The sequence below is a fragment of the Anser cygnoides genome, chromosome 4, assembly GCF_040182565.1.
Source record: "Anser cygnoides isolate HZ-2024a breed goose chromosome 4, Taihu_goose_T2T_genome, whole genome shotgun sequence".
NCBI classification, from domain to species: Eukaryota; Metazoa; Chordata; class Aves; order Anseriformes; family Anatidae; genus Anser; species Anser cygnoides.
Genome location: NC_089876.1, coordinates 7,507,239 through 7,531,069, shown reverse-complemented (window position 1 = coordinate 7,531,069; position 23,831 = coordinate 7,507,239).

Below are 23,831 nucleotides of genomic sequence, written 5' to 3'. Positions count from 1 at the left end.
AGATCTTCACATTTGGAATATTAGGAAGTGGGGAAGGTACTGAATAATATTTCTAAGTTTTCATCATGATTTCAGGAATGAAACAAAGTAAAGAACAAACAAACAAAAAAAATCTACCTATTCCAATCCATGAACAAGTAGCCCTTGAATCCTCACTTTCCAGTAGTAAAAACCTCCAGAGACTGGGTTTCAGTAACTCAGCTGATGAATCATTGCCTGTCCTCAAAGTTAGAAAGTGCTTTCTAAATTATAACTTAAATTTCCTTCATTTCATTTAAGTCCACTACTTCCTAATGAGTTCTTGCTGAATATGAGGTACAACTGAAGAAACCAATCACTGTCTACTTGATAACAGCTTTACATATTCCAGAAAGCTGGAATCATGTCCCCATGGGTCATTGGTTGGTCAATACTTATCTGTAATGTAATGTAAAGACCCTCATCTTGCCTACATATCATGTGACAATAGTAATATGAGAGCACAGCACTGTTTGAGGGTCTAAACTGAAAACTTTTAGCCATTGTTGGATGTTTGAGAGAGAGGGTAGTAATTACTGCTGTACACAGACTGATCACTCGTGCATAAGGAGAATTTGCCAAACTATCATTTAACAAACCATGGAACCCACCCATTGTTCACCTAATTCATCCTTCAAGGTTTTATAGAGAACCTCACCTCAAAACCATTATCTATCAGTCATCTCAAGTAGCAAATCCTGAGTCATCTCGTGCTAGTGATACTACAAGTCTTTGAGCATTTTCCATGTAAAAATGAAATGTCTTAAAAGAAGGACTAGAACATCTACAAGGCCAGGAAACCTGACTTCTCAGTTGCCCTTTTATGACTTCCTGTTGCAATAAAGAATTGACTGAATTTTTGTATAATTCAGTTTTAGATAAAGTCCTTCTTCAAAATACAGCAGAACATGTAGAGCTCCTTTGGGTTCTTCCAGTTTGTTGTGAATTTTAGGGCTATTTGGGAAATACCTCAAACAATTTATCCAACAAGAGTACATGCAGTAAAATTCCGTTTTCCCATTCACCAAAAAACTTACTAGTTTGCCTAAAAATCATGAGATTTCAAAACAGACCCACACTGATACACAAACATTTTTTTGCAGCTAAAAGCAAGTGCTGCATTCAGATCCACTGCTTCCTCAGAGTGGGCAAGGGAAACCAATGCTACTGCTGAAAGCATTTCAAACTGCATCCCACAAACATGGTGAGGCACCATGCAATACAAAGTAACACAAACGCTGGTACTATTAAGTCATTTCTTTGGGGTAAAATCCAGATGAAATCACTACTAATTTCCAAGTACCAATTAATTCACCAGTGTTCGTAACAGTCTTAGAATCCATAGATATTTATTTAATCATCATAACATTCCTAATATAATTATTTTACACAGCAGTGGCAAGTTCTTGTCCCTCAGTGTTAAACTCTAGGCATTGCAATATAGCATCAGAGTAAACAGTTTTGCTAAAGTGGTAAACACTGCTTTTTAAGAAGAGCTTCTTTATTTAAATTCTTATTAGGTTAGATTTTATTTAGTAACAAAAATGTACTTGCAGAAGACCAGTGACTTTCCATTTAGCCTTGGGTTTGACATTTTACAGAGATGGGTTCTGCTGATGCCTCTGACAAAAACGTTCTGCATGAAACCAAGAAACTTGCATGATTTTGTTAGGGAAAACAAAACAAAACAAACAAACAAAAAAAACACTAAACCTTCCTTTTCACTGAAATTTATCTACTTAACTTTGTAAGTTCTTTCAGTTAGCTCACAGTGCAATGGGGCCAGGTTTTCAGGCAGAGATAAACACAGAAGATTACAGTAGCTCAGAAGGAAATAAAACAAATAAGGATCTCTGATGAAGCAGGATTTAAATGAGTGGAAATTTTACTATTGCTCAAAAGGTAAAACTAGAGATGGGAGAAAAATATTAAATCAAATGTTTTTCACCTTTATGGCATACTCATGGCCTGGATTATGAAATATTGGAGTAATGCACCCAGAAGAAGAAATCCTGTGTGTATAGGATTTAAATTTTGGAAGCTGTAGTGTAACATTAAGCAGAAACAATAAAGGCTAGTAGGCAAAGAGCAGAGGGTTAAGGGAATAAAGAATATGAAGCATATTCTGTCAAGCATACCTAGTCCACACCCAAAGACATTCTAGAAACCAGTGGCAAAGGAAGAGACTGTGAGAGGATGGCAAGGAAAAGAGGTGTGAGACTCGGAGACAGGATGCTGGTTATCTGGGGACACCCAAACAGACTTCTTATTTGCCCAGTTCCCTAAGAAAACAAAGCTGTTGCAATCATAGCACATCTGCAGTCATACCACATCCGCAGTCAGACAATACCAGGTCTGTGATCAGACATTGTATTTGTCCCCAGCTTGGGCAGAGTTTGAGCCAGAGCCTTCAGGCACACATCCATAGGAACCCTGAGATCCTTTATCCCAGCACTCACAGAAAAACCTTGCATAAAAACAGACAAAAACATTATTCTAAGAAAATGGGAGCAAGGCAGCTCTGGGAAATCTGAGGTGGCTGGTGAGAAAGGGATGTTTTGTACCAAACATCTCAGAGAAGGACCAAGCACACATGCAGGAAAGCAGGTGAGATCTTGTACAACGCTCCAGAAAGGCAGGTACTGAGATGGAGGTGGCAGCAAGAAGTCCAAGGCTAAGTAGTCCCAAGGAAACGACAAAGCCAAACCCAAATTCAACTCCCCAGAGCAGAAAGAAAGAGAGGTGCAGTACTAGGCTGGGTGAAACTACCAGGCATGGGCAAGGGCAGCTTCTTAAACAAGCTGGTGAAAATTATAAAGCCTCTACGCTCACCTGGCATTACACTGAGTTTCCCTATTGCTCTCCTGATTTCTTCTGGAGACATCTGGAAGTGTCCTGGACCAGCTTGGTTTGTGCTTAGAAGTAAAAGCACAGACGTTGGACCAGATGTAGAAGACTTTGCAATGTGTCCAGGAAGAGCAAAGGGAAGCTTGAACTGAAGGCAAGGAACAAGTTGGTGTTGGAGGTTCAGCAGGGGAGAAAGGTCATGTATTAAATGCAGAGTGGGGAGGTTGGGGAGGTTTAGAGAGGGAAAGGAATGAAAAAATTGGAGGCCTGGGGAAAGCACAGATAAGCTGAATAAACAAAATATAAAGAGCTATCAAGGCAGTCATGCGCCTGCACAAAAGAAAAATGCTCATCCAAAAAAATAGATTCCCTATTAAGTGATTTTGCTTGATTTTTCACACCACTCGTGAGTTATCAATCTCCCCACCCATAAAGACAAATGTCATATCGGCCCTAACCCATCAGCTATTCTCAATTTATCACCATTTAATATGTATTAAAATGCTCTTACCTCTGATTGCAAAAACAAACAAAATAAGGCAACATAAATCAAAAAGAAAGGAAAAGGGAGATGAGGAGGCTGAAGAGACAGAAGGGAGATCTGCTTCTCACAGGAATGGATATTTTTTTTCTCTTGATCTTTGCATTCAAGCTCTCAAGGCCTCTCCACTGCAAAAATACCCCAATGGTCTTACAGTGTAAATCACATCAGCAGTTTATTAATCCCCCCACAACAGAAACAAATGCTCAGGCTTGGAAGGGGAGTGGGGATGCTGCAGAGTAGTAACAAACTCAGCAACCCTATGTCTCTCTCTCTCTGATCCCATTATAAACTAACACAATATTTTTCTCCAATTTTCAGTCGGTATTGCAGCTCGCAGCAGAAAAGATACTGAAAGCAGCAGGAGCCAGGCAGGGGTGTCAGACTTCAGAGCGGACACTGCCTTGGGACCTGGGGGGGCCAGTAAATCAGTGCACGCTTGTCAACAGCTCCAAGCTGCAGGAATTACTCGAGCGAAAATAACAAATGGCTGTCATTGTGGAGCCAAAAACCTGTGATTATAATTATCACATCCCCAGTGACCTTGCATAAACTTTAATCCCTCTCCAATGGAGCATTTAAATAGCCTGCATCTACTGGCAGGGGACCGTGTCCCCTTAGTTGAAAATACAGAGACTAGGAAAGAAACGAGCCACAAAGAAACCACCAAGTCCCTCTGTGTCTTACAGCTTGTATTAAAGAGTTGTACAAGAAAAGCCCTGTCAGTGTCATTTTAATTGATATTATGTAGTCATCCTGAATTCAAAATGCCACGGTAGTATCCAAACTCAGCTAAGCCCAGCACCAAGCATTTTAACCAGATATAAAGGTCAAATAACACCAAGTTTTCATCACTGCATTCAGTGGGTCACTGGGCTGCAAAAGCGGGTATACAAGGTGTGTGGACGGGTTAAGTCAAGAAATCCTCAGGGATGCAACCTCCTTCCAACTTGTAGAGGTTAGCTCACACTTGCAGGACCCACCATGATCACGACTTGAATGACTTTGATCCTCACAGGATCATTTTAGGAAAAAGAAAAAATCTATTCATGATATTTTATGTAACCAAGCCTTCCAAAGCACATTGAAAGTATAGCAGTTACAGGAATTTGATGACATTACTTTGAAATTGTGCTAATTGTGCCAACTTACTCTATCATAATCTGGTTTTTAGCTTGCAGACCACACAAACTGTTACACCTACAAACCTGGAAATTTCCCCCAGAAGCAAGCACCTCCTGTACTCAGCAGGTACTTCCATGTACCTGCAACTAATACATGTAGTTTTAATACTCAAGCCCTTGCATACATGCATTAACTATGTTTGGCATGACCTTTGCACCCTGATTCTATGATTCTATGACACAATGTAGCAAGGATTTTTCAATATTACTGCAAGACAACACTGACTTATTTCTCAAAAAGTGTTCTGCTGATTGCATAGACTTTCTATAGATTTCAGAAGTAGTGCATCAGAAGGATTATGCATTCAAATTAGCAGTAATTTTAACAAATTTAAAGCTTTAAAATGAAAAAAAAAAAGATTGGAACAGTAGAACTTAAGGGAAAGTCACATATTGAGATAGGGCAAAAATTAAGCATCCCTATGTTAATGTGTGGACTGGTATGCAGATTGCTCACCTGTGTTTCTTGGTCTTTGTTGAATAAATTACATAGAAGTTATCTACAGGAAGAGGTATATTTCCTCAAAAATAAGAAATTGTACTGTCTAGGAAGGCAGAAAATACTTGAAACAGAGTAGTTCTTGCCTGCAGTGAGGGTTTTAACTTTAAACGTGCAATTAAAGAAGAAAAGAACTAAGCAGCAGCGTTAGTACAGTTAAAGGGCCACAGTGGATCGCAGAGGTACTGAATTACCTAGACACTTTTGCAAGTCAGTAAAACCCCAGTATATATTGCAAAGGGAGGTTTTCTTCCAAGCAACCATGCTAACCCAAACCATACATCCTGGCAAGCACCTAGCAAGCTCTCTTAACATAGCAGTGACAGTGTGTTTGAAAGCACGGCTACAGCTGGCACAAGTCTCCTTTTCACTCTGTGACTGGATTAGGATGTTCTTTGGACCAGAGAGACAGTGAGAAAGACATCCAGAGCCTCACAAAGCTCTGCATCCTTGTGACACTCTGGAAATAGGTGGTGGCACAGACAGCTCTTTTCAGCCTGTGGCACAGAGCAGGAACTGGACCATGGCCAGGTGATTTCACAGCCCGTGACATCAAGGCCACCAAGCAGCCGTCACACAGCACCAGCTTCCATCAGCCTCATCTATTCAAAAGGAAATTTCTCCAGAAATTCGTAATCACATAGAAACAGAAATATGTTTTCACTTATTCCCACTATGAGTGGGGAAAGACAAAAGTTATGTACACTACCTGGTGATATAGGTACTGAACAGGCACTTTTGGAGCAGTGGCTGCCTTTTCATTATCTATTAACTGCACATTACTTTTCATAAGAAGGGCCTTGCACCCTTCTTGGTGACTGCTGTGCATCACTGCAACATAAATAAATATATTATTTATCATATAATAATGATATAAATCATGTAAAGCTTGGCACATTTCTCCTTTTGTCAAGAATCATTCCAAATATCTTTCCTCCTTTTCTGATTAGCAATGTGATATAGTCATCTGAGTTTAGAGCTGCATATTCTATGGTTCATGCATAAAGATTTGGTAAAATTCCTCTATTTATCCCATATACTAGAGATGTGATATCACCAATTACCTCTCTCTCTTGTTTCTCCTTTAACGCATCATCCAAACTCACTCCTCTGACATCTTTTTCCATATTTTCTCTTCTCAAAGTGCAGCTTCAGGAATTATCTTTCCCCTTCTTTGTGACAATAACTAAAATGGCAGCCTGCTCTTTCTTTCATTATAAGATCAGCTTTTAGTTGTTTGTCTCAACATCCACAGACATTATTTCATAAACAAATCTGTGTTTAAAAAAAGCACGAACAACACAAAACCACAAAAGCTGCACTTTCTGTGTGTTACTACTCCAAAACACACCAAATCTGGAATTAAATCCTGCATAAACAGTTGATATCATTGGCAATTATCCTTACTGCTACAGAGTTCATACAGTAGGATAGGGTGTTAACCTGATTGCTTTTATGGAAAGTTACAGAAATCCCATTATTTACCCCATTCTTTCCTATCATGAGACAAATTACTGACACTTGCTACCACTTACTCTATATTTTGAGCACATTTTGAGTATATTTTGAGTAAGTTTTTGTCAAAAATGAAATTATTTTGAAATAGCTATTGCTGAGTACTGTAATTCCTTTGAAATTACAGAAATTAAATGATTGTGAGAAAAGGATTGTTCTATGAATGGGGTTATAAAACGTCATTTATTCTGATATCAATGGGCTGTATTAAGTCCTTCGCACCCCTGTTTTCCTAGCATCCCTGAAGGTGTGCAAAAAACAAAGCAGTGGTGTTTGTGTAACACAGTGGGAACAGGTGACTCTACAACTGGGTCATTTTTGAAGAGTTTCAATTTCAGTGTACATTGAATAAACAGCTCATAAAACTACCTTCACATTATGGGGCAAATTGCTCATCTCTGATTCACAGTTGCTCTTGGCTTCCCGTTCAGAACTCTTTCCACGAGTCTCGCCAGCGTTAATGGGAGCTCCGCAAGCAGAACAAATAGACAATCATTTCATACTGAGAGGAGAATTTCCCCCACATGGCGTGTGTCCATCACACAACCCACCTTTCTCCAAGGGAGGGAAACACAGCCCATGTAAGCCTCCCCATCCCTACCTTTTCATCCCCTCCTCTGTGCTCCACTGCCTGCAGCTACCAGGACCAGACAGGCAATCTGACATTTTTAACAGCTTTTATCATCTCATAACACTGGCTCCCGGCTGCTTCACATTCCCTGGCACTTTCCTGTGGTAATGCTGGGTTCACTCAAAAGACGACCCTGGTTTACTGAAATGCCAAAAGCAATCTCTAGCCCTGTAATATTTTGGCCTCCTAAAGACCCCATCCTGAGGAGAGGGTTGCTCTGAAAATGCAGTGAGACCCAGATGGATAGAGATGTCACTGCCCCTTGGTGAGCTCCCATGTACTTCAGCTAAACAAGGAACACGAGGGGATGCTGTACAACACTAAAGGAGGAGAGAAGTCATACAAAAAACAGAGCAGCAACTCACCACAGGTCAAAACCAGATGAGAAATAGGTGGCAGAAATAGGGAGGCTGCGTTGCCCTGGGCAAATTCTCCCCAGGACTTCTGATCACCATGGAAATTCAGAGCATTTGGGCAGTACATAAGTGTCTTGACACTTTTTTTTTTTTTTTCCCCTCAGCTTTTGGGGAAAATATGCTGAATAGAAATTTTTATTATTCCAAGTTTTAATTTTTTTCTCCTTACAAGGCAGCAGTGCAGACCATCAGACTAACACTGGTTAGAGTTTAAACACACAAGACCTGCAAGCACTCATCAGTCTTTCCCACAAGAAAAAATATTTTTAAAATCTTGTTTAATTTCTTGCCTTTTAATTCAATCCCATTTCATTTGCCCCATTCCCCAAGAAATTTATACTGGTCTGAATTTCAGGCTGGGCTTGGAGAGGGATCCATCCACATGATCTATCAAGTTGAACCACCATCTTGGAGAAACAGTTTGTAAAGGGACAAGTTCAAAATCTCTGAGCTAACACCTCTGCAGTCTCAAACTTTGGGAGGATCACATCTGATCCTTGTGATGCTTCAGATCAGATTCATCATGACAAGGAAGCAAATGACACCTTCTATCAGAAGAAATCTCACAAACTAAGCAGAGGAGCCAATAATCCTCAGACCATCAGATGAAAGGATCAGGTGCCTCTAGAGCTGGAGGGATGGAAAATGAAGGACATATCTGGCCACCTACCAGCCCTCCCTCCCATACTGGCTCTAAAAGACCATGTCTCCACAGCTGGACCAATCACAGACCAGAACTTCCCAAAACTGTAGCTGAAGCTGGCCGGGAGGACTGGTGCCATGACTTCAAAAGTGTTTCTGAATCCTAAAACTTTTACAGGCTTTCATGAAACCCAAAGAATATGAACTTGACACAGGAACGTTCATCTCAGGAGTATTTTCTTTTGTAACTGGTGTGAGTTTTCCAGCAAAAACAGTAGCTGATTTGCTTTTTCTAACAAAAATATTTTTATCAGAAAATTTTCAATTAGAATCAACTCCACACAGTATTACCAAATTTAATCCCAGGTTTCCCTCTCAATATAAAGTCCAGGTAGATGATGTCAGTTGCTACCTACCTACCAACCAAGGCTGTAACCCCATCATAGAAGGCCACCAGATTTGGCAGGCAAAAACTTGCAATATAAAACCTGTGGGTTCAAAACTGTGGAAAAGTTAAGAGAGATAAAAATTATGTGCATTACTTTTTGACTTAACATTTTGAGAGCATCACTCTCAATTTCCTTTTCCTTTGATGTAGAAATGCAGTGCATCTTTCTTTTGGTGGGAAGTAGAAAGTGTTCTGTTTTCATTCCTGATTCATTTCAGCTCTTTTCTGTGGAGGTAAGGCTCATGTGGTTTGAGGTTTGATAATGAAGATTTGGCACAGGTTTAAATATAAGTAATTAGGGAATCTATTGACCATAACAAACAATGGACCACAAAATGCTGTTTTAGAGAATGTACTTCCCAGTGCTCATTATTGCAATTTTTGTCTGTAATTATAACTCACAAATTTAATTCACTCACAAAACAAATACTCTTCTTGCTTAAATATCTTAAATCAAGCATTAAATTACAACTTTTTCAAGAATGAGCCTCATCATTCTGTGAAAGGAAGGAAAAAGTAACTCTTGAAAACCTGGGTGAAAGGTGCAAGCATGCTGTAAAATATCTGCATAATAAAATCCTCGTGTACACTTCACATGCATGTGTATTCAAACATACAGATGCACATGTACACTCATGAATGCATATATATATATATAAAATATGTTCGTATACATACAAACATATGTTCACCCTCTGAAAAAATGAAAGTCCAATGATAATGTGATCCCCACAAGCCTAGCACTTCAATTATAAAGCAATCCTAGCACAAATCCAGAAAATGTCACTGTCACATGCTTCCATTGTATGCTGTTGAAAATACCTCCAAAGTTTGGAAATTAATCACACAGCAATGCCAATCTTTTAAGCCAGGCTTCTATGAACCAAGCTCTTCCCTACTGAATGAATTACATTGAAATCATATAATTGCAGGCTGCCATTCAGTCACCCTTAACAATAGGAGACTTCGAAAATTGGAATTTTTTTCCCCTCTGACTCCCAACTTGCAGGCATGAAGCATATAGCAAAAGCTTGGTGCCTTTTAAATTACCTAAAATCTACAACCTTCAGACAAATGAACAAAAAAAAAAAAAAGGGTGCAATTTAAGGGCAAATCATTTTGTGTTAATCCTTGGGAACTCAAAGCATGAAGATAAAAGAAGAAAAAATGCAGGTTTCACTTTGCTCATTATGGGACATTGACTTTCACCTAATAGTATGCAATTAAAATTTCTTCATGAGATTTCCTTATTGAAATAAGAAAGATAGCGCCGTGCTGAATGTGGTGATAGATCTGGTATAAACGTGCTTCCTGGACAAACTGATTTATCATGTCTCATTCCAGCAGTACTTTCTTGCTTGCTCATTTCTCATCTTATTACTGTGAATTTGTAATTAAAGAGGATCCTCCCACAGAGAAGAGTTCTCCTTCAGGACAAGCTAAATTATAAATGCACTGTTCTTTCTCCGAGACCAATTTAAAGAGGCAGTCTGCTGAGGGAAAGACGCACAAGTAATACTTGGGGCTCCTGCGTCTGTAATTTTATGTAGATTTCTTTCTGTTACTGAATAAATTGGGTTTATAAGCTGGGTTTCCTGGGCAAATATACCTCTGCAATTGACCATTTCAATTTAAATACATAGACAATTCAATTAAAATGGTATTGAACTGGTGTGGCAGATTTACTTAGCAGATTCTTCATATATGATCACTAGTATAATACACTGAAATATTTCAAAGGGCACTGACAAAACTGTTTAAGGAACATAGAGCCTGTAAAAATTCTTTCTATTTTTCAAGAACAATAGAACAGCATTTGACCAAAAAGCTGATCAACACTGGCCATTATGAGATGAATTTGCCATGAAAGCACCATTATAAGGAGACATAAGCAGTAGGCATGTGATCAGCTTGACACCATATTACCTGTTCTCTGCCAAATTCTCAGTCCTTCAAATACACAGACTTGCACCAGTAAAAATAAAAATATAAAACATTATTTGTTCCATTTTATTTGGGCTGATATCCATCGTGTAAAAACTGTTCTTACTGCAAAAAAGAGTAAAAATCTAGTTTCCTTCAAGAGAAGACAGGGACTCACAGTACTGCTGCTACTGGAGAATATTCTTGTGCCTTTGTATCTGAACACCTAAACCTAAATACAGCAACCCAATTTGTCCCCCCAGTAGATTCATTTTTGGTCTGTTATTCCCAAAGGCTCTACATTATAAGGAATTTAATTCTGATGTATAAAAATTATTCATGCTACTTCATAGTAAGTCTCAAATTCACTTCTGATGCTTCCTTGAGAACTCTGGAAAGAAGGAAGAAGTGGATGAACTTCAGAAAATGAGACCTGGGGAGAAGAATGCATTGAAAAATAGGCGTGAGTTGTGTGAGCTTCAGATTCTTGTCCAAGACTCAAAATCTTCTCTTAGCTTTTGAGTGTATGCATAACTTAATATTAAGCATTATTTTCATGGGACCCTGCCTTTTAATGTCAGTGTGGGGTCTAAAAGAACTTAGATCTCTTAATAGTGAAAATCCATCCAATAATAAAAAGGTTCACGCAACCATGAGATAGCCTTTTACATTGTTACATCCTATAGCTTTATATTTCTCCTTGAGTCCATTAATTTAATTGCATCTCTGGGTTTCATTTTAAAATATTTTATTGTAATCATAGGAGACAAATAATTTATTAACATGCTCAGTAGCAGTATTACACAGTAAGAGCAACATTACAGTTGCAGGTATATAATCCAGGGTTAATTTCATAAAAGTGTAGGTGAACTTGATCCTTAAATTAATACCATTGTCCTTTGCAAGAGAATTAAGACAGGCAATTCATTCTATGTCATATCTATAATGTCTTAAATGTGTGATAAAGAGCTGCGTAAAAGTGAGGTGTTCATAGTAACTGATATGACCACGAAGATCTAGATCCCCTGGAGGGAAAAAAAAAAATTAGGTTGTGAAATACTTATAGCTGGGTATTTTTAAGTCCTTTTCAACAAATAAAATCTCAATGATTTTATGCAAAAATGTTAAGCAAAAATTATTTGATTTCCAGACCCAATAGATGTTGTAAATTAATTATTACACTGGCTTCTCTTTCTCTTTTACAGGCTTTCTTTCCCATTTTGCCAAGAGAAGAGAAAAGGTAGGGAAGGGAAAAAAGGAAAGAAAAGGAAAGAAAACAGTGCAGCTGCTCGAAACCTCACCATTGCTTGCTCTACCACATTTCTTCCAGAATAATTTTATTTGCTACATTGGTACTGCAGGTTATCTTTTAAATATTTTCATATTCAAAAGTCTGGTGCAGATTGGTGTAATACTTTTATTTAACAAATAAGGTCATATTGCCATGTCTGTGTTTCCTAGTTTGTGCTTCCATGGATGGCTGCAAGACCTAAAGTAACTGAATCCACTTCTTCAAAAGTAATTTTCCATAAAATTTCTAATATATTTGATTAAAAGGTGACATCTATAAATATTCACAATGTAACTGGGAAAAAAAAAAAATCACCGACAATGCCACTTTTAGTCAAGCAAATATTCACTGGAAATTCTTTATGCATATTTCTTGCTCTGATAGAAGCCCCAGTTTTCTTCAAAAACTTGCAAGGTGTTATTTATAAAAAGCTTTTCCTCTTAGATGTCTTAACACAGAGTAAACAACTACAGCAAAATAAAGTGACTTAAAAACTCAAATATTCTCACTCTGCTTTCTGCAAAATTTATGATCAGAGTGGAGGTACGTATTTTCATTTATGATGCAAAATTTCTTGTGTGAAAATTCTCTGAGGCTGCATATCGCTTGCCAAGTTTCTAACCAGGGAGAATTTGCTTTGTGGATGACTTATTACTCGTTAATGTACATAGAACTATAAATACAATTGCTGCTGGGCAGCAGTGGGTGAGAGCCCAGCAGACAAGGGTCTGTGCTCTCACAGGCTTATGGTCTAAGGGGACAAACACTAACAAACTACAAAACAAGGCAGACCGTAAGTAAAGCAGGAAGTATCCATTAGTGGAACCGGGACCAAATCAGACATTGCACATAAAGAATTACAATCTAAATGCAGAGAATAAATAAAAGACCATTCCCAACTGGCAGAATCCACTCGGTCCCTACCCCCTTTTGCTCTTACCAGTTACTTCTGCTGGCTGACAAATCATCTCCCCGCCACAATAAATTTGTTATGGAACATTATCTCAGGCTGAGGAAGGTCAGGATGTGCTAAAGGTCATGTATGTATTAACCCAGTACATGAGAGTCCCCACCCTTAGTCTAAAACATAGTCTTAAATTACATACTATTGAACTGGCTCTAACAGATCTCTCATAAACAGCCTCATTTACCTGACATGTTTTCAAGATGTGCCTGAAGGCGTGTGTCCTGTTTGCTCCAAGGCATTATTAAAGGCAAAAGCTATGTCATGAAACACTGCAGTTGTGGAGTTCAGTCCCTAAGAGAAGGGAAGTGAGAAAATCTAGATTCCAGCCCCAGCCAAGCATGGGTGCACAGCGCATGTTGGATTAGGACATGGTCACAGCAAACCCAGTGGATACCACTGCTATGGAGGTCTGCACATAGCTTCATATTTACAGCAACAGCTACAGAGGTTGTCTTTTCTGTATATTTTATATGCTGTACTAGAGGAAAGAAAATGGAAAGAAAAAAAAAAAAAGAAAACCAAGAAGGCTCTAAGAATGAAGGGTACACTATAACTCAGTTTGGAGTTTTAAATACCTTTTGAGCAAGGTGTTCTTTTTCCTGAGGTAGCACTAGGTATTAGCATCAGGCAGACCAGATCAGAACTACAGGATGAATCCAAGATTCTTGGTCAGATTCCTTACTAGCTAAAACTTACTTTAAAGGTTTTTAAAATACATGACTGTTTACAGTTAAGTATGAAAGAATGAAGGTGTTTGATCATTTTCCTGTATTTCACTGCTGTTTAACCAAGGTAAGTCCCACTCCTATGCCTTTGTATAGCTACAGAGGAGATCTAAGCTCAGATTTGGATCACAGTTTGGCAGTGCCTCTGGAATTGCAGTGGACCCCAGGCAAGAACCAGCCACCCCAAACCCAATTTTTTTTAGCCAAACTAGGAAAAGCAACACTTTCCGTCACAACTGTAGAGGATATGGAGTGTTGATGCTGACTCATTACTACTAAATCTGGGGGAAGAAAAGGAGGAAGGAAAGCCAGGTCAACTAATTAACATCTCCAAATACTAGCATCTACTTGGAATTTCCAATAAACTGTGCAATTTGGGATAGGAGACCAGGAAATCAAAAGCTAATAAAAGGGTCTGGTCGCAAATAATGTTTTTGACTCAATGTCATTGACAGAAAACAATTCTAAGGCAATTATGAAAAAGGGAAATGTCAGTTTAGCGCAAGGAGCAAACACAGGAATCTTTTAAAGGCACAGATATCTCGTATCTCTGCCTTCAGTGAGATGTTTCTCCTTTTTATTCTCATTTTCACTCTCCGTCTGTCTTCATTAGTCTGCTGGCACTCTGCTAGGATTAGTGAGCTAGTTTCCATGGTTTCTTATTTTCACTTTCTATCTTTCTTTGCTTAACTCATTAAATTGCTCATTACTTCACTGCACTTTACAGGAGACATATTTATTGTATTAGTTACACAATGGCCAGATTAGTAAGTGATAGGCAGTTTGCTATTTGAAAGAACATATTCTAATAGCAGAAAGGAAATTCAGAAGGCACAGATATTATCTACTAGTTGTAGCATAGCTGGGCTAGCTAGTAACTGCTAAGTGTTTACCCTTTATCACTAGAAATATGCTACATGATTATAAAAAAAACTGTGCATGCGCACACCTTGGTTCTCTGCAGCTGTGCTTGCAGCCAGAAGGAAAGAGAAACTGCAAGAACAGCTCTGTGGACAAACACCTGGAGTAGGAAGGTAAAGAGGCCTCTAAATCTCTTCTTTACCTTCCATGATAAACCTGCCTGGACCATGGCTTTTCCCAAGGCGGGAAGGAGGTCTGCACACCTGAGCACCTCCAGCTGCTGAGGAGAAGAGAGGGGATGGCAGGGAGGAGTTCCAGGCAAAGGAAGCTCTCTCACATGAAAACTTGGCTAAAACATTACAGTCTGGGCTTCCAGAAGCTGCCTGGACATGGTCCTGAGCTCCCTGCTCTGGGTGGCCCTGCTTGAGCAGGGGAGTTGGACCAGATGGTCTCCAGAGGGCCCTTCCAACCCAACCATGATGTGATTCTGTGACCTGTATCAGTCATACCCTACATATATTTACAACATTTCTAGGCTCCTGAAAAAGTCTTGTCTTCTCTGTCAAACCACTGTCCATTTCCTCCTTGGTCTGGCCATAAAGGGTGAGAATGAGGCATCTTCACCTTGCACTTCCCTCTTTCTCTTTTTATCTTTTCTGCAGTTAAATAAAACATAGTAGATTCAGTTATGTTGATGTTTCTCAGATGTTCAATGTAACCATTCGTGCTCTGCCTCTTTAGCTCAACAGGGATCCAAAACAAGTTCCTTTCAGCTGAATTAAGACCTTTCCCACAGTCAGTGAATGGTCTATACACGGGTTCACTCCATTCATTCATCTCCTCCAGTAGATCATTTATCACTTAGAGGTAATACACTGTGGAGAATTTTGATCAAAAAGGTGTCTGATTTTTTGGTGGTTTAAAGAAAATCTATTGTTTTTAAAAAGATTTACTTGGTTCTTGGCTAAACTTTGTAGACATGAGGCCCAGGGATTTATGAAATGTAGCTTTCCTTTTTACCTCATCTATATGGAAATGAGATTTAATTTGTCTCCAATAAACCCTATGAATGCTCTCATTTTTAGGAGGTGAACAAGAGCTGTTCCTCTGCACCATTCTTTAATATTAGCCTTCTGCTGTCTGTTTTACAGCTTCATATATTCTGGCATAGGAAATGCTGATGCTTGCTAAGTTTGTCAGTAGAGATTTTCTACACTAAACTTTATCTTGAATTCCTACCGATAACAGTCTTTGCTCTTCAAAGCAAATATCACACCTGTCCAAGATTGTTGTTCTGTCATTGTCCTTGATAGAGGAAAGATCATCTTTTGTCATCTGGCAGGATTTGTTACCTGTATCCTGTATAGCTTTCAAAGAATGTCTCAGATTATAAGAGCATTGTATTTTCCAATATCTTGTCGTTTTTGTTCAATTTAATCAATTCTCTTAAAAAAAAAAAAAAGATAAAATATTGATGCATTGTAGAAGAACAAAAAAATGTATCTTCCCAAACTTCAAAACAAGAAATATACGATGTTACAGCGTAATAGCTCATATAAGTTAGACAGACAAGAAAAAAGACATTATTAAGTTTGGAAAGCCCCAAAATTGACCTATTCATTTCTCAGAGATGTTTGCAAAACACATACACTCATATTCTATAGATATATATGCTGTTTCTTAAAAGATAAATGCTTCAATAGCCTCTGCTATATAAAAGTCTTCATGTTAAGCCCTTAAACAAGTGACTTGCCATCCCTGAATCACAAGCCTTCTCTAAAAAGGAAGACAGAAGAGCATAAGGGGAAGGGAATGTGTCAGATCCAGCCACAGCTAGTGAAGAAGAACCTGCTCTCCCTTTTGGCAGTCATCAGGCAAAGTCCTTCCCCAAGAAATGGTGCTGGGTGTTTGGCAAGGTGGAATGGGTTGGTACAGTTTCTGATATGGTGTGTATGGATAATCTGGGCTCGTTTGTCACCTAGACTGGAATTACTATGTCACTGCTAGTACTTCATACCAAAACTAACAGCGACTGCAAAGGCTAATTCTCTGCATATTTTTCAAACACCTGTATCTAAAAAATTCACTTGCATTCTGGTGAGTTTCCTTCAATGGTTTATAAACTGTAAAATGTACAGTTAAGGGAGACCATACCTCGTTCTTTTAGGAAAACATATAGCAATCAAGTACTTCTAGCTGTTTGTGTGTTAAAATAAAGGCCATTTAAATACAAAATTATCTTCTTCAGAAAATCTGTAAGAAAGGGAATGCCTCAAACACTCTAAAACGGTTTAATATTTACAAAAATGGTGATTAAACTTTGTATTTAATATTAAAAAATAAAACCAGTTTAAAAAATCCAATTCCTGCTGACTTTGCTTTCCATAAATACTTCTTTGGTACCAGATTTCACTCTCTCTAGAGCACAACAGCTGGGTGGTCCCTGTGACATCTATCTCCAGTCTGGGAGGCCATGAAACTACAATATCAGCACGTGGGCCTGGTCTAAAGTGGAATCTTTTGGAATCCAAATCTTCTAACAGAGAACAACATCTGAGGGATCAATCTGAAATTAGCTTAGGTATTCACTGAGAACTCATTTTTTTCATAAAGGGTGGGGGGGGGGGGCGGAATTTTATAAAGGAAATCAAATGTGGGCAAGCTTCCATTAATTCTTGTTGAATTATATGCTATAAACAAAAAGAATCACTCTGGGCCTCTTCTGTTACTTGGCACTTTGGCTACCTTTTCAAGCAAACATTTCAATCACTGAAATTCTCATATTTTTATTAAATTAAAAACTAGAAAAAATAAATGCATCACAGCACATTTTAGCACACTGTCTAACATATGTGCTCAAGGATCTAATATTCCAATTATTGTATTTCCTTGACATCCATCACTACGGCATCCTAGCAATTCCTAAGCAACCTGTTCCCCCTTTGTCTTTGCTGATGTTCCCATTTCTGCAGGAAAACTGAGGCAAAGCAAAAAGCAGCTGGCTCAGTCCAGAGGCCATACTAAATACATACATGGCAAGCCAAATATAAGGCATGTATTCAGAAGATGCAACTCTTACATACTAGCAACAACAAAACACTAATGCAGTTAATGTGCAACAGCAGCAGTGAAGATATGGTGGAACTAGGTTGATATGCATGAAGAAACCCACCAGAGACTGCAGGCACACCAGTACATTGATGCTTTGCGATTTATATGTATTCATACCTTTTATCTGCTGTCCTACCTCAGTATCATGCCCACAAGATCACTTCTGCATTCAGTCCTATTTAGTGTGCCCTAGTTCCTATTCAGTCCTATTTCAGTGAAAGCTCAGCTCCACAGAATGCTGACCCTTCCTGTCCCCACTTCATCAAAGCACTGACCTGTGAGGACACAAGTGGTCCTGTGAGCTTTGAGGTCCAGCATTGGCTCAAATACTTCATTGGATTGGAGTCAGCATGTTTAGCATGTAGCAGACTTGACTTCTTGGGGCTTTGAGACTGTTATGCCTGAGAGCAATCTATTCCATGAATGCTCCTGTAAGTTTTAGTAAAGATAACATACTAATGAAGGTATCAATTTTTGCTTTTACTCATTAATGAAAGCATTCATTAGTCCATCATGGGTCTTCCCACCCATGTGGGAACATTCAGTAAGTACAAAGCCAGTTAGCCTGTGCCACCACTGTTTGTTTTTTTGTTTGTTTGTTTGTTTTTTTTAACCTCTGCTGTAATTAGGATAAGGTGTGGAAACTCCATCAGCATTTCATCATTACCTGAACCTGTAAGGCTAGAAAACATGAAAAAAAAAAAAAAAAAAAAAAAAAAGCGCCTAATAACTCACCATATTCCCTGAGCTCGCTGTTATTACAAAATAACTGCTCATTTTGTTGTATTTCATTACTTAAATAAAAGCATTGATACTAATGTCCTAACCTTTTTAACCTAAAGGACATTTTCTTTGTTGTGTTGTAATGCTCTAAATTGTGTGCAATTATCCCAGCTTACTTAGAAAGACTTACTAAGGAATGAATAGGAACAATTAGCATAACAACAGAAACATTAGCCCATGTAAAAGAGAAAGCTCTTGCTTGCAAGCACCTGTTTGTAGTTTGTCTAAGATAAGCTTACTGCATTCTTTGTTTAGCAACCAAGCAGCAAAAGGCAGGGGGTGCTGGCACTCTGTAAGGCAATCCGCTGTGACACATCAGAGATGAGCAGCAATATGTAAATAACAAGTAATAACAATTACAATAAGTAAATAACAATACGATGGAGCCCTGGTAGAGGTTGCCCAGAGGCTGTGGGGTCTTCTCCTTGGGGAGCTTCAGAAGCCACCTAGACATGGTTCTGCTCAACAAATCAAGCCGTCCTAGACCTTAATTGAAGAGACTTCATCCGTTTAAACAAGGACACTGTGGGAACAGAAATACTATCAGTTTCGGTGAAAATAGTCATCTTGTTTATTCAGCAGTCCTATTCCTCAGCTCCCTGCATCCAAGATTCCCTACAACTTCCTTCCACCTTCTCACCCAGGCTTCCGAGTGGCCTGAAATGCACACAAGGAACAAATAGCAGTAGTATCCTGGCAGTGCTGTGTGGTTGGTTTGACTAGGAAGACAGCATGAACTATTCTGATGACAACTGAGGAAAAGTTAGTAGCTATGTTTGTAGTTATGCTTGTCCTGCACGTGAGACAAGGCAATGCGCCCAGGTCCCTAATCCTTATCTGCACAGGCAGTAGTAGGCCCTCACATGTGGAGAAGGAGGAGTGACACCATTCATGACTTCAAGAGGCAATATGAAAGAATGGACATTCATTTTTAGTCTGTTGGGACTAGAAACAAGAGACATAAGGTAAATCTACATCTAAAGAAATTTTGTACTCATTTCTGAGATCAGAAACAAGAGCAAGCACTGCAGAAGCACTCAGAGCAAGCCTACTAGCATCCCTGCAGTTTTCCATGAAGCAAAGATGGAGCAATAAAAAGGTAAGATGTGGTGATCCTTCCCCCACAAGCATTCTGTTCTTCACTTTTCATTTCTGGAGTGAATAAAATCTGCTGATCATAATTCTTAAATATCTTGATCAAAGGTTCCCAGCTATTGCTAAGACAATAGCAGCCTGTTATAGGTCCCATTAGAGGACTTAACTGTAACATTTCATTGTGCATCTCATCGCTTTTAATTTTGACAGTTCTGTAGTTCAGACCCTGACCAAGTGGCAACATGTAGCAGCACACTAAAGATTCACAGAAATATTTATCTCAGTGCCGGCAAGACTAAGAAATACCTTGAATCTGGGGTACATTAGCAATTCATTCTGTTGTGCTTCATTTTCAACCAGTTTAATGAAAAATTAGTATATTTAAGTCGCATTTAGATTAGTTATTTAAGCTACAATGAAAAAATTCTGTTTATAAGACATGCACAATCTTCTTTCTTTTTGAGAAATATTCCTAGAGTTCTTTTATTTGATATTCAATTCATTTATACAGTTATAATCAAAACCTACTTCATTTACAATTCCTGCTTGATATCTAATCTATTCAACAAAATAGCAAGTTATAGATGTGCAGTTTCATATCTGAAAGATAAAACAAATGTTAGTCACCTAAAAACATCTAATATATATTAAAAAAACTATAAAAGCATAATGATGTTATCTTCTTCATACTATATATATGCAGACATTCTGTAGACCTTCCAGCCAGGAATAATAAGAGATCATCAGAAGATGTGGGCAAGAAACCAGTAGACTTTAGCCTAAAAGTGCAAACCAAAAAACTCATGTGGAATAGTTCGGTCACACTTACACCACTCCAGAGAATTACATCCTTTCTTCAGTTCTTAGACCTCCAACATTGGCTGAAATCACCCCAATGACTGTAAAAGATTCTTTCACATTGTTTTATTTGATTATGACATCTTTAATATATTCTAATTAAACCTGGAGGTGAAATTACCATAATACAGGAATTTCTTTGGATTTTCTCTTAGCTGGGTGCAAATGAAACAATGGCAGCAGAGATGGAAATTAGTTTGAAAGTTCCCTTATGCTTTCAAGGTCTAAATTCCTGCCCTTAAATTTGAAATTCAAATATTTTCATGACACTTGTTCACAGTGACTTTGCAGCTGAATGAGTTTTGAAGCTACATTCCATAAGAAAAAGGACTTTATATTTTTAAGTCTCAAGCATATTGTAAACTGACTACTCCAGAGTGACCACATTTTGTATTTCACCTCCCAACAGAATCAAGGAATGATGACGATGTACGGAAGAGACAGGCAAGATCCTCACTTTCAGCTGAGGGGTACTTTACTGACACAATAAGTAGGAGACACAAGAAGACATCACAATAAATGGAAAAAGAAAGACAAAAACCAAATCGCTATCAAATCATGTGAAAAGAACAACAAAAAAAGTATTAAATACTAACTAGAAGAGAGCAGGGACAATATTAGACTTCATGTGAAGGATAATACTTTAAATGAAACAGTCACTGCAGTTACAGGACTTAAGAAATTAAACTTACACTAAAAGAAGAGCGTTCTTTTCAATCATTAGCAAAATCTGGGGGGGAAACCTGCCAGGGAGATGGAGGGAGCAGTATACAAGTGAGATGGAAAAGAAGCGCTCACAGAAGATAAGTCCAGAACAGAGGAATTAAATGAATTTCTGTCCACAACACAGAAACCATAGACTTTGGTAAATTAATAAAAGAAAATTTAAATGATTCCAAGACCTACCTGAATTTATGCAAGAGGGAATTCAAAAATGGAATTGCAGGGTGACCACGTGGCACACAGTCTATTATTCAAATCAAAGGTGGTGCCAAGGAAAGAGAAGATGGCAAATTCTACATTAGTGTGCAGGAAAGGGTCCAGAGTTGGTCCATGAGGCTGGTAAGACTCAGTCCTGCACCTAAGATAAGGATGACGGATTCAGCTGAAACCAGAATAAAGAAAAGCAAAAAAATTTGCTTTTATGATGCTGCAAGCTTGAAGACATAAGACCAAAGACCAAGTCTCTTTCTCATAAAGCACAGAGCCTAGCACAGGCAGGAGCAAAGGGGGAAAGTGACATGCAGAACAGGGAAAGGCAGGCAAGGTACCCATGCCGGTGTCACTGGCAAAGAAGTGGCACCATGTGTGGCAGGATGAGACTCTCAACAAGCTCCTGAGGTGAGAGGCAGTTGTATGCCCCTATCTTTTTCCAGGCTGTACCAGGAAACATCTTCTTTGCTTTTACAAGGCAGCATTTTAGAGGTGGGGTGGCAATTTGCAGTAAGTGCCATTTCATTGTTATGTTATACTAATGTTATACTAATAATATATCTCAAGTGGAATCTCAGCAACATTACAACTGTACCTGCAGAGCTTTTCTCTGCATGTGTGTTCAAGCTGATGCCAGGACCCACAGAGAGCTGGGACACCTCAGTATTTTAGAGCCAATGCTCCTCCCAGTCTGATCAGTCCAGCACATTCAGCCCAGGATAAAACCCGCAATCCTTTCCCCTCCTTCAGCTTCTTCGTCTTGCATTCTGCACGAAGTCATGTTCCAGTAGGGCAAAAGCACAGGGATGGTTCATATCCCTTCCTTTCCTTCAGGAAGAAAGACTATGTGCTGGGGACATTCACAGAAACTCAGATAGCACTCGGTCCACCTGGCATAATGGTATCAGCATCTTTGCATTAATTACACAGAAGCAGCATCATTTGTTAAAGTGGTGTGAACGTATGACACCAGTGTATCAGGTCCACTTTAAAATACATATGAGTAGGCAGAGATAAAGGACAAAAAAAGGAAGGAGAAATCTTGAGAGTGAAAGAGAGAGGCACTATTAAGCACTTTGTACTTATCTTGCTAAGGAAGAGCTTTGTTCCAGGGGGAAAAAAAACCTTACTCTTTGAAGCTATCCAAACAGTAAACAGACCATTCTTTAAACTGTGGCGTATCTACAGCAATGCGTACATCAGAGGACTGGCATGAGGAAAGCATTTTTCTCATAGATAAAACAGCAGAAAAGGTTTCTTGCACTGGTGATAATTTGGATCTTGTGTTTTAGTTAGATTTTCAGAGCAAATCCAGAAAAAGTCTAATAAGCCCTTAAAGAAAAAATATATCAAGAAGTGTTGAAGTATGTTGATTTATTGCTTCTTGCAACATGTTCTTGTCCTCCCAGGATAGGAAAAGAAAAGGTTTCAAAGGCTTCTCATCATATTTGTACTGTCTGTTGTAAGGGACATTGGGAGTCTTGTGCATTGAGTTTGCCTGGACAGTTGTTTTGGTGTTACAGGTCCAAAATGAGGAAGGCTTCTACAGTCCACCTGATGCGCACAGATGTCTGAGCTCTCAGTGTGCAACTGTTGAGCTGGCAAGCAGCATGAGGAAGAAGAGAAAAAAATCATTTCCTTCCCTAAAAATCCTTAATAATTTTCATTGAACTTTGTTTTCTCTCTGAGCTCTCCTGTCCCACCTACCTCCCCTTCAGGCTCACACATCCTAGGGATGCCAGAGCTCTGAATTGAAGAGCACAGTGTTTTGCTCTCACAAACTAAATGCAGACATCAGGAAGGTCTTGTCTCTAGCCACAGGCAACTTACATGTTTACAAGTTACCTTTTTTGCAGCTGTGCCCACATGTCCGTTTCATGTTCAAGAGTAGTGTCTGAGCCACTGCCAGTCATCTTCTGAGATCCAGCACCCAGAGAACCTTTGCAAGATCTATAAAAAGGTGATTTCACCCCTTAAGTTTTCAATAGAGTGTTTTCTTTTCAACCACACTGTTTAGCTCCTTCTTGTTCCTCTTTATAATAAGGGTATAGATGGTTCTCTATATATATATAGGTTACGTATTTGGTTCACCATTTTGCATTTGCTATTTTCCCAGCAGCTTCTTTCCTCTGGAAACACCTCTAACATATCTGCAAAGACGCAAAGCTTTGCACCCAGGGCTTTTCAAAGCATGTCCTATCACAGTCTGAAGCTCCTTTGGATTGGATCTCACAGTTCAGCACATTCACAGCCCATGCAAAGACCACAGCAGGACAGGCAGATGAGACAACGAAACCCCCAGATAACCAAAGGAAGCAACTAAAACCCAGCCAGTATGAAATGCATTAAAGAGGAGAATCATCTAACATCCAGCCTCATCCAGAGCTACAAGAAACACATCCACAGGGAAGAATACAGGTTCAATGCCTTCTTTCACTTATGGGAATTCAAGTGCCTGGCTCTGCATCTGTTCTGCCACCTGACAGAGGCAAAGGCAGATGTGAGACTCAAGAGGGCAGACCAAGACGAGTAAAGGGTAAGGT